Source organism: Protopterus annectens, chromosome 1.part0 (assembly GCF_019279795.1).
Source record: "Protopterus annectens isolate FY-2018-M chromosome 1.part0, PAN1.0, whole genome shotgun sequence".
Classification (NCBI taxonomy): Eukaryota; Metazoa; Chordata; order Ceratodontiformes; family Protopteridae; genus Protopterus; species Protopterus annectens.
In genome coordinates, this window is record NC_056725.1 from 1,196,450,313 (window position 1) to 1,196,466,221 (window position 15,909).

Below are 15,909 nucleotides of genomic sequence, written 5' to 3' on the forward strand. Positions count from 1 at the left end.
ATATTTCTTCCCACACTATTTACCTCCCTGGAACCCTGTCTAGCAGGGTGACTGACATGATCCCTGGGGTGAATTTCCTTTCTCCCATCCAATCGTCAAGGTTAATTTTGAAGAGAGCCAAACAGGCACTCTGCTTGACATGTATGGGCAATCTATTCCAGAGTCTGGGGAGTCTCTGGGTCAGGAACCTATCCCTCCAGCATGTTTTGTTTATTGTGATGACAAGGTTTAGATCCCTGAAGCGTGTGGCTTTGAGGGATTGGGATTTCTTTAAGTGTAGCATGTCCAACAGCTCTGGGTTTGACATGGCCTTGTATGTTAAGCAGAAATCGCCTCTGAGTAGACGATATGCCACAGAGTATAGATGGAGTTTTTTAAGGCGGTCAGCATAGGGCATCTGCTTTAGGCATGTGATTCTTTTAGTGAGGTATTTCTGTGGCCTTTCCAGTTGTTGCAGATGTCTTGAGAAGTACATACCAAATGGGCCGTTGTATTCTATAATGGGTCTAATGAGGGATGAGTACAGTGGGACAATGACCTCCTTTTTTCTGGATGAAAAGCCCATAGTGATGAGGTGTGCCACATAGAAGGATTTCCTGACTGTTGTGGCGATGTGCTTATCGAAGGTGAGACCACTGTCCACCTGTGTCCCTAAGTCTCTTATCACACTTTCGGTGTTTAGTGTACTGCCACCTATATGGTAATTCATGGATACATGTTTTTTTCCCAAAGGGGATAACTATACATGTCTTGGCATTGAGCTTGAGTCCATGGCTCTGGCACCAAGTATCTCTTTCTGTAAGGCCCTTTTGTAGAATATCCACATCATCTAGGGATTCAATAATGGCTCCCAGTTTGCAGCCATCTGCAAACTTTGTTAGCCAGAGTCCCTTAGTGTTGGCCTGTACTTCAGAGAAGTAGATGCCAAACAAGAGCGGTCCCAGGACTGAACCCTGAGGTACTCCACTTGTCACTTGTCTGGAGCTGGATTTGGAGTCGGCTACTTTTACAGTGTGGGTTCTCTCAGTAAGCCAGTTAGCAACCCATTGGGTGACGTAGGGATTAATGCCCGGCTTAGTAAGTTTATCTATGATTCCAGAGTGGGGAATGGTGTCAAAGGCCTTAGCAAGGTCTAGATAGGCTGTGTGGACCACCTTACCCTTGTCCATGGCTCTGGAGACTGATTTGAAAAGGTCAATCAGGTTCAGGAGACAAGATCGGCCCTTCATGAACCCAAACTGGGTGGGGTCCAGTGTTTGAAGGTTGCCAATGTCGTTGTTTATAAGTTCCATGATAATATGCTCCAAGGCCTTGCAGATAAGGCTTGTCAGACTGCTGGGACAGTAGTTTCTGGGATCCAAGGTGGATCCCCCCTTGTGGAGTGGGATAACTGTAGCTCTGTGCCACTCAGTGGGCATGAAACTTGAGGTGAGGCTATGATTAAACATGACACTTAGGTGAGATGCCAGTTCATATTGTAGTTCATGTAGTACACATCCCAGGATGTCATCTGGTCCCATGGATGCTGTATTCTTAGCTTTGGAGAGTGTGTTTTTACCTGTGTGGCCATTATTACCGGAATTTGGCAATCGTCCGGTATTGAGATGGGCCATTTAGGGGGTGAGAGGGGGTGAAGTTGGTACTGAATCAATCTGCCAGGATATTGGCAATATCCTTGGGATCAGTATATTTAATGCCATTCTGTTTTAGCTCAGAGCAGATCTGGGCATTGCCATTTAGATTTTTGACATAGTTATAGAATCCCTTGTGGTTGTCTTTGGAATCTTTGGCAATTTTATTTTCATAACTAGCTTTGGATGATTTTCTGAGGGATCTCAGTTTCTTACTGAGGCTGGTAAGGGATATTTTTGCATCCTGGGATTTTCCTCTTTTCTGCAACAGTTTCTTCCTTTTGTTGTAAAGTTTGTTTTTGACAGGGGACCACCGGATTGGCTTCCTTTTTTTGGATGAGAGCATCTTGGTTCTATTTGGGATGGCACGATTCGTGCATGAGTAGATGTGCTCGTACAGTGCCTTAGTGTAGGATTCAGCAGTTGAACTTTCAGTTCCCATCTGCATGAGTGTCATGAAGTTTGTCACTTCTGACTTGAGTAGCATGAAGTTGACTTTGGAGAGGTTTTTTATGGAGGTTTCCTTACTGGGGGGTAGGGGTGGGATGTGGATGTTAAGGGTGATTAGCTTATGGTCAGACCTGACTAACGAGAGGGAGATCATAGGTGTGGAGCATCGATTTCCCATGTTGGTAATGACCAGGTCTAGGATATTGGAGCCCCTGGTGGGACTATGGATTAGCTGATCCAGGGCATTGGAATTTATGAATTCCAAGAACCATTGAGCAAAGGTGTTGGTACATGAGTAGTTTTCCCAGTTAATGGCAGGGTAGTTAAAATCACCCAGTATTAGGGTGTTTGGTTCTATCCTAATATTTTCCAGTATGTTTAGAAAGGTGTAGTGAGAATCTTGGGGTATGGTGGGGGATCTGTAGCAAGCTACAATTTGGATTGCAGTCTTACCTAGTGTTAGTTGCACCTGGAGAATTTCAGACGCATTGTGTTGGACAACTAGCCTGGTGGTGTGAATATCCTTGGTGAATATTGACACTCCTCCACCTTTAGTGTTTCGGTCCTGGTTTGGTGGCCAAAAAGTGTGGTAAGAGTTGTAGCCTGGTATTGCAGGGGTGCTCTCTGGAGCCTTGAACCAGGTCTCAGTTACTACACAGATATCGATGTTCTCCATTTTTAGGAGTGCCTTGAGAGAGTGCATTTTGAGGTTTAGACCTCTAGCATTGAGTAGCATTACCTTCAGATTTTGCATGCTTGTACCTGTTACGGTGGTGGTTTTGTCCTTTGAACTTTGCCTAAAAAAGGCACTATAGAGGTGGCAAGAGCCTTAGCCAGTAACCTGAATCCCAGGGGCAAGAGAAAAATTGCACAGGACACTAAGGATAATCACAAGGCTTTCTTTAGTTATGTTAGGAACCTGGGTGGTAATTCCCAGATATGCTCAGAATTAGTCCAAAATGACAAAAAATACACCGAACCCACAGACATTGCCAACATCCTAGCTGACAGGTTCAGCGCAAACTCCCCCTCCCACCAAAAGGGCAAATATCTATCCCAGCAGAGTGCTGCCCCCCTGACATCTCAGATGCTCAGGTAAGAGCCGCCCTCTCCAAAGCAAAAAACACAGCATCAATGGGACCAGACGGTGTCCCGGGCTGCATCCTACATGAACTCCAAGAAGAGCTAAACCCAAACATAAAACTACTGTTCAATGTCAGCCTTACTATAGGATATGTGCCCAAAGAGTGGCGTACAGCAACAGTGGTCCCTCTCCATAAAGGTGGTGCCTCAATGGATCCTGGAAACTATCGCCCCATAAGCCTGACTAGCTTGGTCTGCAAAGCTATGGAAAGGATCATCATGGACCTCATAAATAAAGATATTGGGGACCTACAGACACTGGATCCTACCCAGTTCGGCTTTGTTAAGGGCAGATCTTGCCTCTTAAACCTGGTTGATTTCTTTGAAACAGTCACCAAGGCCATTGACGAGGGGAAGGTAGTCCAGACAGCCTACCTGGACCTCGCAAAAGCCTTCGATACAATACCCCACTCAGGCATTATAGATAAGCTCACCAGCTTAAATATAAACTCCTATGTCACTAGTTGGATTTCAAACTGGCTCAAGGACAGAACCCACATGGTTAGAATTGCTGGAGCCATGTCAGACTCCAAACCAGTTACAAGTAGTGTCACACAAGGCTCAGTCCTGGGACCTCTCTTGTTCGGTATATATTTCTCGGAGGTACAGGCCAACATGGAAGGACTGTGGCTGACCAAGTTTGCAGATGACTGCAAACTGGGCACCATAATCGACTCTCCAGCCGACACAAGCATCCTCCAAAAGGGCCTCATAGAAACAGACAACTGGTGCCAGAGCCATGGCCTCAAGCTAAATGCCAAAAGTGTATAGTCATCCCTTTGGCAAAAACAAAGTGCCCAGAAATTACCACATAGGTGGTAATCCATTAAGTACAGAAGAAGTAATTAGGGACCTGGGGACCCACGTTGATAGCAATCTCTCATTTGACAACCACGTGGCCAAAGTGGTTAGAAAAACATTTTATATAGCCCACCTAATCATGAAGGGAATCACATCTAGATCAGGGGAGGTCATCGTGCCTCTTTACTCATCCCTCATCAGGCCCATAATTGAGTACAATGCTCCTTTTCGGATGTACCTTACCAGACACCTGCAGCAACTGGAAAGACCCCAAAGTACCTCACCAAGAGAATCAAAGGGCTCAAACAGATGCTATATGCTGCCCGGTTAAAGAAACTCCAGCTCTACTCAGTGGCATACCGCCTGTTCAGAGGTGATCTGTGCCTGACGATAAAGCCATGTCCAACCTGGAATTAATGGACATGCTGCACCTCAGAAAATCCAAATCCCATTGAGCTACGTGCTCGAGAGACTTGAACCTCAGCACTGAAATAAATAGGACATGCTGGAGGGACAGATTCATAACCCAGAGGCTCCCTTCACTCTGGAATAAAATCCCAGTCCAGGTTAGGCAGAGTCCCTCATTGACTCTCTTCAAGAGGAATCTTGATGAGTGGATGGGAGATCGTAAGTTTACCCCGGGTATCACTTCTGTGTCACTATTAGACAGAGGCACAGTATACTAACCTCGAAAAAGGGCATAGCAAAATAAATTTAAAATGGGTGGCGAAAGCCAAACACATTCTGGCTAGGCTTATAAATGCCCTAGGGCAGATAGCCTAGTATGAACCTATGAACCTATGAACCTATGAACGGGTGCAGATGATCTCTGGCAAAGCATTGTGGTTTGTCATTCATGTCGTCCCAGGCATACAGATACTGGATCCCCTTTGAATGACACCAGAAGCTTAGCCAATTGGTGAAGTCAATCATTTTGTCCTTATATTGTGGTATCATTCTGGGTGAAGGCAGGATGCTACTCAAGGCTAGGGTCATACCTGCCTGGCCACATGATCCGAGAGCTCTTCCATGTCTCTTTTCATGTAGTTCAGGGAGGTACGTCTCAAGTCATTCACTCCAACATAGACAATGACAGAGTCATATTTGTACTTGTTGTGGAGTGACTTGAGTGCAGGCATTATGTGGCGGATCCTGGCACCCGACAGGCAGCTGACTGTAATTTTCTCCTTGTTCAACCTGGTGAAAGGGACATCAGTGTGCCGGACTATAGAGTCACCTATGACTAAAGTAGTAGGCACATTGTCTTGCCTTAGGGGCTGTTGCTGGGTGGCACACTGGTGTTGTGAATTATGTGACACTTTGGTTGTGATTGGTGTTTGCGTTTCAGCTTCAGAGGCCCTTGTTGCTTGGGCAGGTTACAGTTAAGGGCCTCTGCATATGTGGATTTAGTGTTGCTATATGTGGGTGTTGGTGGTGTGGGTTTTGAAGGGCTATGTGTTGCTTGAGGTGTAGTGTGGGTGTTAACCTTCTCCTCTTGACTGTCTAGCACAATCTTGAGTGGAGAGAGCTTTGCTTGCATTTTGGCTATGTAATTGCATCTCTCACAGGTTGTAGTGTTGGGTGGTAGGAGAAGAGGGTTGTATGTGTACATGAGGTAATTGCTGCATTGCCCCAGTATGCCCAGATTCACCAGGTGGACAGGAGAAATCACCAGAAACTGACCCTTGGACATGCCTGGTTTGGTGCTTTTTTTTGTTTTGTTTTTGTAAAGTACAGAAGCTGTTTTCCCTTACCTTAGCAAGGTACTTTGCAATTATAGGCTGTTTAGTGCCTACTATTAATTTCTCCTTATTAACAAGGAGAGTTGAGTGTTTGTAACAGTTTAAGGCTTCCTAGTGCTTTCCAGCAGGTATTAGAGAAAGTGCTAGTCACAGGGATGCTTAAGGGTAAGATGAAAAAAAATGTACACTGCAGTGTGCACTAGAGAAGTTAGATGTGAAAATAGGTAACTTAAGTTTTACCTGTTTAAAAAGTTAAGGTTTAGTGGAGAGTTACTATTTTTAAAACAGCAAGATGGGTTGAAAGGGGTGGTCACTTTTGTATTCTGGTACTATGGAATACAGTAGGATGGCCAATAAATTGAAATAGTTGAAGGGGAGGGATTTCAAAAATGATGATTTTGTGATTACTCACACAAGCCAGTGAAAGCAGAGAGGAAATGAGATATATAGTCAGATTAACATAAGAGGCAGGCAACTAGAAAGACAGTGGTATTTAACAAGACAACTGTAACTGGGTGGGAGGGCTGTGGTCTCTTTTGAAGTTTTAATATGCTGCTAAAGCAGAATGCAAGTAAAACACAAGGTAAAGAAAACAAATCACAGTATTCAAAATATAGAAAGGCAATAAAGTAATACAAAATACAAAAAATAAAAGCAAACTAACCTTTCCTTCACATCAAAGTGTAGCAGAGTCTGGATGAGCCTTTCTGGTAAAGCTCTGAAATGTTTTATTTTACCCGTTAAATAGAAGGTTTAGTTCCTAGCTCCACCCCCTCGTTAACAAATGATTAACCTTAAATGACCTCTTCTATCTTATGAATGAGTCCTTAATTGATCAGTTCTAATTTCTGCCTGACTCAGTTCTAATTTCTGCCTGATTCAGAAGAGAGAGAGCTGTGGTCTCTTTTGAAGTTTTAATATGCTGTTAAAGCAGAATGCAAGCAAAACACAAGGTAAAGAAAACAAACCACAGTATTCAAAATATAGAAAATTAATAAAGTAATACAAAATACAAAAAATAAAAGCAAACTAACCTTTCCTCAGCAAAGTGTAGCAGAGTCTGGATGAGCCTTTCTGGTAAAGGTCCAGCTCTATAACAAGGGTCACTGCACATTTGCATAACATGTACACATGCACAGCTGTTATTGCTTGCAAACGATACTAGAGAGGTCCAGCCCTGTAACAAGGGTCACTACACATTTGCATAACATGTACACTTGCATAGCTGTTATTGCTTGCAAACGATACTAGAAAGGACCAGCCCTGTAACAAGGGTCACTACACATTTGCATAACATGTACACATGCACAGCTGTTATTGCTTGCAAACGATACTAGAGAGGACCAGCCCTGTAACAAGGGTCACTACACATTTGCATAACATGTACACATGCACAGCTGTTACTGCTTGCAAACAATACTAGAGAGGACCAGCCTTGTAACAAGGGTCACTACACATTTGCATAACATGTACACATGCACAGCTGTTATTGCTTGCAAACGATACTAGAGAGGTGGATATTACATGTGTTATGTGCATGGATAGTTACCTGGCTCTTCCAATTATCTTTGCTATCATGCTGCTAAACTGTCAGATGAATACAAATGATATGTATCATGTTACTGAGTATTGTAATTGCCAATAGACATAACTACTGTTTACATAACATAACAGAACTGCTATGTAGAATAGAATACAGATCTGCCTAAAATACTGTACATTACACAGTTATTGGTACAATATCCCACAATGCATGCCATATTTGCACGGTATGCCCACCTTTAACATGTCCATCTTACTTATACACCTATACATATGTCGACTGTTACAATATATCGACATATACTATCCCCTGTTATAGGACATACTTGTTGGACCAATCCTGACACTGACAGTTGCTGGAAGCGAATTGGTGGGTTCCAAGCCCATATCATCCCTTGTGGTGTATGCGGAGTTTGCCTTGTGACCTACAGCAGTACACACATAGAATACTACAAGCATTACTACTGCTCAACAATACATCGCTACAAGATAGCTATTTCCACTATATACACTGATTACACTGTAATTCTTACAGAACAGGTACTACATACACAGACATACTACATGTTATACATACCTTCTTAGTAATTGGAGGTGTTATTGACTAGTATAATACTCGTTTTCGGTTCGTCTTTCAGTGTTTTGTACTGTCCTACAGGTAGATACAGATGGTTTGAATGTGTGGCAAGGCAACCTTTTATAGTTACAGATCAGTAACATGTGCTATCCCGATAACCAATTGGTGTTCCTAAGTAGCTAATTACATGCACATCAGCTGCACTGCTACTGCCTTAGCCAATACCATGGCTACAGTGGAGTATAATTGAGTACTCCACTTGGGCGTTGTTCCTTTGCCTTACTTGTGAGGAAGACAGCATGGAAGTGTTGTTTGGAATCTATTGCAACAGCTGTATGGAGAAGAAAAGTAATATATTGTGTGTAACGCCTAGAGGATTTGGTCTAAATGTGAGTACTGCTGTTGTATTTCTGAACATTGCTACTTGTGCAGGGTTTGTCTGTACCTAATACTTCTGCATATGTTTCAGTCTGGTCAGGTTGTTTGACCAGCTCAAGGCTGCATAGCTCTGCATATAATGTTAGAGGGTTTACAGTGTGCTTACCAGACATATTTAGTTTGGTGTTACTGTGTATCATACTGTGCTGATAATCAGTACTCGGTAACACTTCCTGGTGTAGAAACCTTTCAACTCTCTGAAACAGGATTAGTTCATACAAACCCTGTTATATCAGCAGCTATTCAATTGTATAACAGCAACTATTTCACATAGGGCCATGTTAGTGTGTCTGTGTCCAGGTATGTTAAGGTTTCAGCAGATGTTGTACAGTAGTTGAATAATTGGTTATGGTATGATAGTATGTACTGATGTAATTATTTTGGTTGTGGATGTACATAGCACATGCAGGTGTGTAAGATCCCCTTTTATACAACATCTATATGTGTGTGGGTGTTCTTTCCCTATGTGAACACCTATCCCTTAGTGGACTAATACTATGGTAATTGCAAGCTATCTGTGTATCTCTGTCATGGATATTTGCAGTCATTGCAGTTGTGTTGGTGACTGTGTCCATAGAACATATTTGTAATAGTGTATTGACATATACTCTTCATATGTTATGTTCATATTGTTTGGGGGGGGGGTGGACTGTGTGATTGCAATGGTCCATGTTATACTCAGATATGAACACTTCAGATGCTGTCTACAGACATGTATGTATGTGTATGTATGTATGTATATATATATATATAGATATATATATATATATATATATATATATATATATATATATATATATATATATATATATATATATATATATATATATATATATATATTATATATATGTATATAGATATATATATATTATTGTATACGTTTATCTGTACCTCCATAGATGTGTAGATGTTTTTAAACTATCTATAAATCTACATATATATGTAGACCTGTATATATCAACATGTCTCAATGTATCTCTCTCTCTCTCTCTCTATATATATATATATATATATATATATATATATATATATATATATTTATATATGAGCATACACCTTTAATTGGGTACATGGCGGGTTGTCCTCTCAACACATTCCTCCCTTTTGTGTTTTAACCTGTCTGCATACACAACTGGGATCTGTGCATCCTGGGTAGCTTAGGGTTAGGTTACTCTGAGGATGAAGTACATGGTTGCGGGTTCTACTCCTGGAAGTTGTTATTATTATACCTCTCAGAGTAGGCACTGGTAGGGAAAGTGTGAATAACACACATGTACGTGGTTGTAAGCAGGTTTGCTCGTGGTCTGTGCAATGTTAAGCAAAGGTTAAACCTGTGAAGTGCTTCTCCGTTTACCATGTTTCGGGGCCGCTTATTGTCACGCAAACCCATGGAAACCCGCTTACAACTGCTTAAGAGTGATTTAATCCACCTGCAACCAACAGCCCTTATTCTGGCCCTCAAAATAACCTAACAGCCCTTGCAGGTCTTGAACCCAGGACCATGAACACCACCGTCACTGACTTTACCACTAAGGCATCTGAGATATGTACAAATGTTATGATGTTTAGAATATACATTGTACTACAGACATTCCTCACTACTGAAAACAAATGTGACAGTTGATGTACATAAGTCTGATACATGTTAATGTTCATATGTTTGTGAAATTAGGTGTTGCAATGTGACATGACAGGGTGTATTATGAATGAGAAAGGTTCTTGTTTTTGTCCTTTTTATATTGTCCCCATACTCCATGTATACCCCTCCAGTTCACTTATTGGACATCCGACCCAGGCCCTCCTTGATGCATGATTGCATTACCCATCATTCCTCCCCCACCCAATCTTCACATACACAATCACCCATTCTATGGTGAATTAGGTTAATATTAGTTGTTATAATACCAGAGCTGCATGTGTTTTGTGTACACTCCAATTCCTTTGGAGTGTTTCTGTGTCACGAAGTGTGTTCATAGATGTTTATATATATATATATATATATATATATATATATATATATATATATATATATATATATATATATATATATATATATAGAGCTATTGATGTAACTTGTATAATATATATATATATATATATATATATATATATATATATGTGTGTGTGTGTGTGTGTGTATATATATATATATGTGTGTGTGTGTGTGTGTGTGTGTGTGTGTGTGTGTGTGTGTGTGTGTGTGTGTGTGTGTGTGTGTGTATGTGTGTGCGTGCAGACATCACTGAAATGTATATATATATATATATATATATATATATATATATATATATATTTCGTATTAATTTTTAACAGTAATGCATATGTAGACTGGAATGTGTTGGTTCACAAACTACAGTACATTACAATGCACTGTACATATGTACACAAAGTGACTGTCACATTTGTGATCATTACGGTGAAATGCATATGGTATAAGGTGTAGTCTCAAGACCATGAAACATGTATACACCTCAGATGGCTTAGTGGTAAGTCCCATGACTGTAGTGTGCATGGTCCAGGGTTCAACACCTGTGATGCTTAACAAATGTTTTTTACTCCAGACATTATAGCAGCAGTTAAACACAGTTAAACAAAGTTTGTAATGTATAACCTGTGCGCGCAAACATGGCCACATCTGCTAACTGAAGTAACATCTCACTATGAGCTGACATAACATTACATTCTCTGTTGACTGTACTCTCCAGCACACATGGGTTTATATGGGTGTTTTGAATGTTTTTTATACAGACGATTACTACCTATATATGCAAGCTGTGTTTAAGGTATACTTTTGAACATGATAAACATCCCTGCCTTTATCGGGATTGGAACCTCGAATGCACAGATACTATGCAGATGCTGTAACCATTACACTGTTGACATTAACGCTGCTTCCGCCTATTTCCTATTTAGATGATTTCTATGTGTAAGCTAGGCTAAGCAAAGGGCGGAGGCCCCCAAACTCACTGAGCTTCATGTACTCTTGAAATAACAACATATAACAAATGTACTGTGAGACAATACATTACATTCCTAACTTCATTAGGCATAGCCCCTCAGTGACACACTTCAAGGGAAACCTTGTTGTGTGAATGGGTAACAGAATATACACCCCTGGGATCATGTGTCTCAGAACCATACAGCCAGGGGGTGGGGGAGCCTGTCCAGTTTGATAGCGATGAGACCTGTTTGGGGAATTGAATGGTGTTGAATTGTCACATTAACATGCCCTCTTTAGATCACTAAGTGCCCTTATCACTCTCCACAACCCTAATCTTCAACAGCTTCCAGCAACTTTGCCTGGAATTGCTTCACTCGCAATGCTTGACAGAGGCTCAGTTACTTCACCAATTGTGCGGGGAAAGCCAGCACACTGTAGCTATGCTTCTAATTGCCCTTGGGCAGATAGGTAGTAGGCTATCTGTGAACCTCTAAAGTGCAGGCCATCACAGCCATAATATGTGAATACACAGACCTTCAGATCACAATATACAGTGAGAAATCACCATGTAGTCAGGAAACAGTTAAGTACAGCAAGAACATACAGAACATTGATACTTAGTCACTCCAAAAGCCTATCTTGGAAGCTAGAAGACTTGTATAAGTTTAAGGCTTTCTATTGCTTACCAGTAAGTTATAAACAGGAGAGATGAAAAACAAGCACAGATGGGGAACATGCATGCAACGATACCATACCGGCCTGTGTCAGCCTTAGGCTTTGGAATACTGGCCAACGCAATAGCCCCCATGGTGCCTTATTTAGGAGATTCTCAAAGGTGAATACCAGCTCTGTAAATGACACAATAGCAGATTCAATGAGGGTTATGCTACTCATCACCAGAGGTTGTGATCACAACATGCATGTACTCACAGCACTCCTCAGGATGGACAACATTAACATCTCTGCAGTAACTGAGATCTGTCTTAAGACTCCTGAGAGCACACCAGCACTACCAGACTACAACCCATACCACACATTTCAGCCACAGAACATGGACTGACACAGACATGGAGGGGCTGTATCCATATTCATCAGGGATACCTACACCTCCAGGTTAGTGGGGCAGCATGATACCTGTGAGATCATCCATGTGCAGCTAACATCAGCCACAACTGCAATGTAAACTGTGAACTGTGACCTACTATGGATCACCCTCCATGACCCAGGACCACCACTCCACCTATCTGGAGACAGTGGAGAACATGACAGTCCTAATGCACACCCTGGCATTGGTCGATGTCAACTACCATACCATTAACTGGGAAACTTACTCCGGTACTCACTTCCAGGCCCAGCGCTTCCTGGAATGTATTACCTCATATGCCCTGTATCAGGTGGTAACCTCCCTAATGTGGGGTGAAACTACTAGAAGTGGTCATCACCAACATGGGCAACAGGTTCACCACAGCAGAGGTTAACCGGTCACTGATTAGATCTGACCATGAACTATTCACTGTTTCCACACCCAACCATCTCTCCCACCCATGGATACCACAGTGTATACCTTTCCTACAGTTAAATTTACACTACTAGTGACAAGGGTGGGGGGATTTCACAGCCCCACGCTAAGGGGAAACACTGCTCAAGATACAGACAGAATTACAAATGCAGTCTGTAAGCACCTACTCAGATGTATGGATTGTGGCCATCACTGGTAAACCAAGACTCACTCCTCCTAGACAAGGTCACCAGTCTGGTGGACCTCTGCAATAAACAGGTTATACTACAGAAGTAGGACAGTGTTCCAGACAAACAGCAAATCCCATGAAGGGCAGACATCCATGACCACTATTAGTATGATATGTAGGTCCCTCATGACATCATCCAAGGCTAACATCAGCAGTAGAATTTGCAAAGATTCGAAAGATAACCACAAAGCCTTCTTTGGCTATGTCAAGGATCTAAGTGGTGACACACAGATTTGCACTGTGCTGGTGAAATATAGCACAAAATATGCTGACCCTACTGATATTGCTAACATCCTTGCAGATACATTCAGTGCATACTTCACCCCCTAAAGAGCCCACAACACTACCCAAAAGGTACAGTATCTCACACATCAGAGACACACAGGTGGAAATGGCCCTCTCTAACAGCAGAACACAGCATCAATGGAGGCAGATGTTGTCCCAGACTACATCTTGCAAACTGTACAAGACAACCTGACCCCCTCCTAATTAAGCTTTCCAACCTCAGCCTTTCCACGGGCTACATGCCCATACAATGGCACGTGGCAATGATTATTCTTCTCCATCAAGGTGGAATCACAACTGACCATGGTAACTACCACCCCATAAGCCTGACTAGCCTGGTCTGCAATGGTATGGTTCACATCCTCATGGCACTCATTAACAAAGACATTGGTAACCTCAGAACACGTTACCCAACCCAGGTCAGATTGGTTGAGTGCAGTTCATGCCTACTGAGCCTGTTTGACATCTTACATACAGTCACCAAGACATTAGAGGATGAGGGAGGTGGTTCACACATACTACCTGGACCTTGCCAAGGCTTTTGACACCTTGCCCCACTCATGTATTATTGATAAACACACCAGCCTGTAAATACACCCGTACATCACAGGTTGGGTTGCCAACGGGCTTACACACAAAACCCACATTGTATGACTAGTGGTCTCCAGGTCCAACTCTTGACCAGTCACTACTGGTGTCCCACAGGACTCAGTCCTGGGAGCCCTAGTGTTTGGCATATATGTCTCAGAGGTACAGGCAAACACAGGTGGACTATGGCAGACCATGTTTGGCAATGACTGCAAACTGGGAGCCATGATTGATAGTCCAGCTGACACAGACATCCCTCAAAGGGCCTCACAGAGAACATCACAGAGTGTCAACATCACAACCTCCAGCCAAGTGCCACTAACGGCATGGTCATTCCATTGTAGAATTGGCACCCTCATATTAACATATAAGTGGCAGCCACTTTAATACGGATGAGGTAATGGGGTATCTGGGGACTAAGGTAGATAGTGATCTCCCCTTTGACAATCATATCTCCTTAGTAGTTATGACATCCTTCTATGTAGGCCATCTGATTACTAAAGGATTCCCATCTAGACATACTGGGGTTATAGTGCCCCTTTACTCATCACTCATCAGTCCCATCATAGGGTATAATAACCATGTGGAATGTACATCAGAAGACACTTTCAACAGCTGGGAGTTCCACAAATGTACCTCGTCAAGAGGAATACTGGCCTCCAACATATGGCCTATGCAGCCAGACTGAATAAACTCCTGCTTTACTTAGTGGCATCTCGTTTACCCAGAGATGATCTCCACTGGCCAACACAGCCATGTTGAACTCAGGCTTGATGGATATGCTCCACCTATGGGATTCCATGTCACAGTGAGCCACACACTGTAGTGAGCTGAACCTTGCCACAACAATAACTGGAAGATGCTGAAGGGACAGATTCCTGTCACAGACACTCTCCATACTTTGGAACAACATCTCTAACTACATTATACAGAGTCCCTCACTGCAAGAGAAACCCCAGGGATCCTGCCATTGGCTCTGCTCCACAGAGGGACAGTTAATGAATCAATAGGGTGGCAAAAGCTGACACATTTTGGCTGGGCTTATGAATGGCCTCTGGCAGTTGGCCAAGTACCTACCTATGAATCTATACATACAGTACCTGCATATGCTGATAGCTTAATTTACTGCTCAGGTGTTGACTTACCTTGTGCCAATGGCAGTTGTGTGTGCAATAGTTGAGGGCTGCCTATATTGGATGCACACAGTAGACTGCCTATACATGACAATGTACAGGTAGTCTTGTGTGTGTGTGTGTGTGTGCCATCCATTTTTACTGTGTGTGCAGGTAGAGAAAGGTGTCAGTCCCTAGGTTCCTACACTGTCAGTGTGTGTGCTATATGCTCCCTCTTTGCCAAGGCATGGGCATACTGGGCATGCCTCCATCTGCCTACTGTGGCTGGCTCAGGGTGTTCATGGTCTGAGTACCTCTGTGTCTGTGGGGCCCTTGGCAATGGTGGTGGGCTGTGAGGGCCTTCACCATTCTGTCCCTGCTGCAGCTGTTTCCACAGGACCATATTGTGTAGCATGGCACACACTATGAAGATGTGGGCACATGTGCCTGGAGAGCACTGCAAGACTCCACCAGATATGTCCAAGCAACGGAACCATGATTTCAGCATCCCAAACACACGCTCTATGATGATTCTGGTTTGTGCGTGTGCCTCATTATAGCATTCCTGCATAGGTGTGTGTGCATTTCTGATGGGAGTCATCATCCACAGTTCCAGTGTATAGCCAGCATCCCCCACCAGGTGGCCATTTGGGATGTCCCCCCCTGGCAAATAACTGATACAGCTGTGAGGCATGCCAGATGTGGGAGTCATGACAGCTTCCAGGGATGCCAGCACACACATCCATAATAATGCCCTGGACATTGCACATGACCTGACAGTTGATGGAGGGGTATCCCTTTGTGGTTTAGGTAGCGCCTACCCTGCTCACCGGGTGGTGACTTGATGTGTATGTGCATGCAGTCTATTGCACCCAGTACCTCCAGGTATTCTGTCACATGGTGGAAGAGAC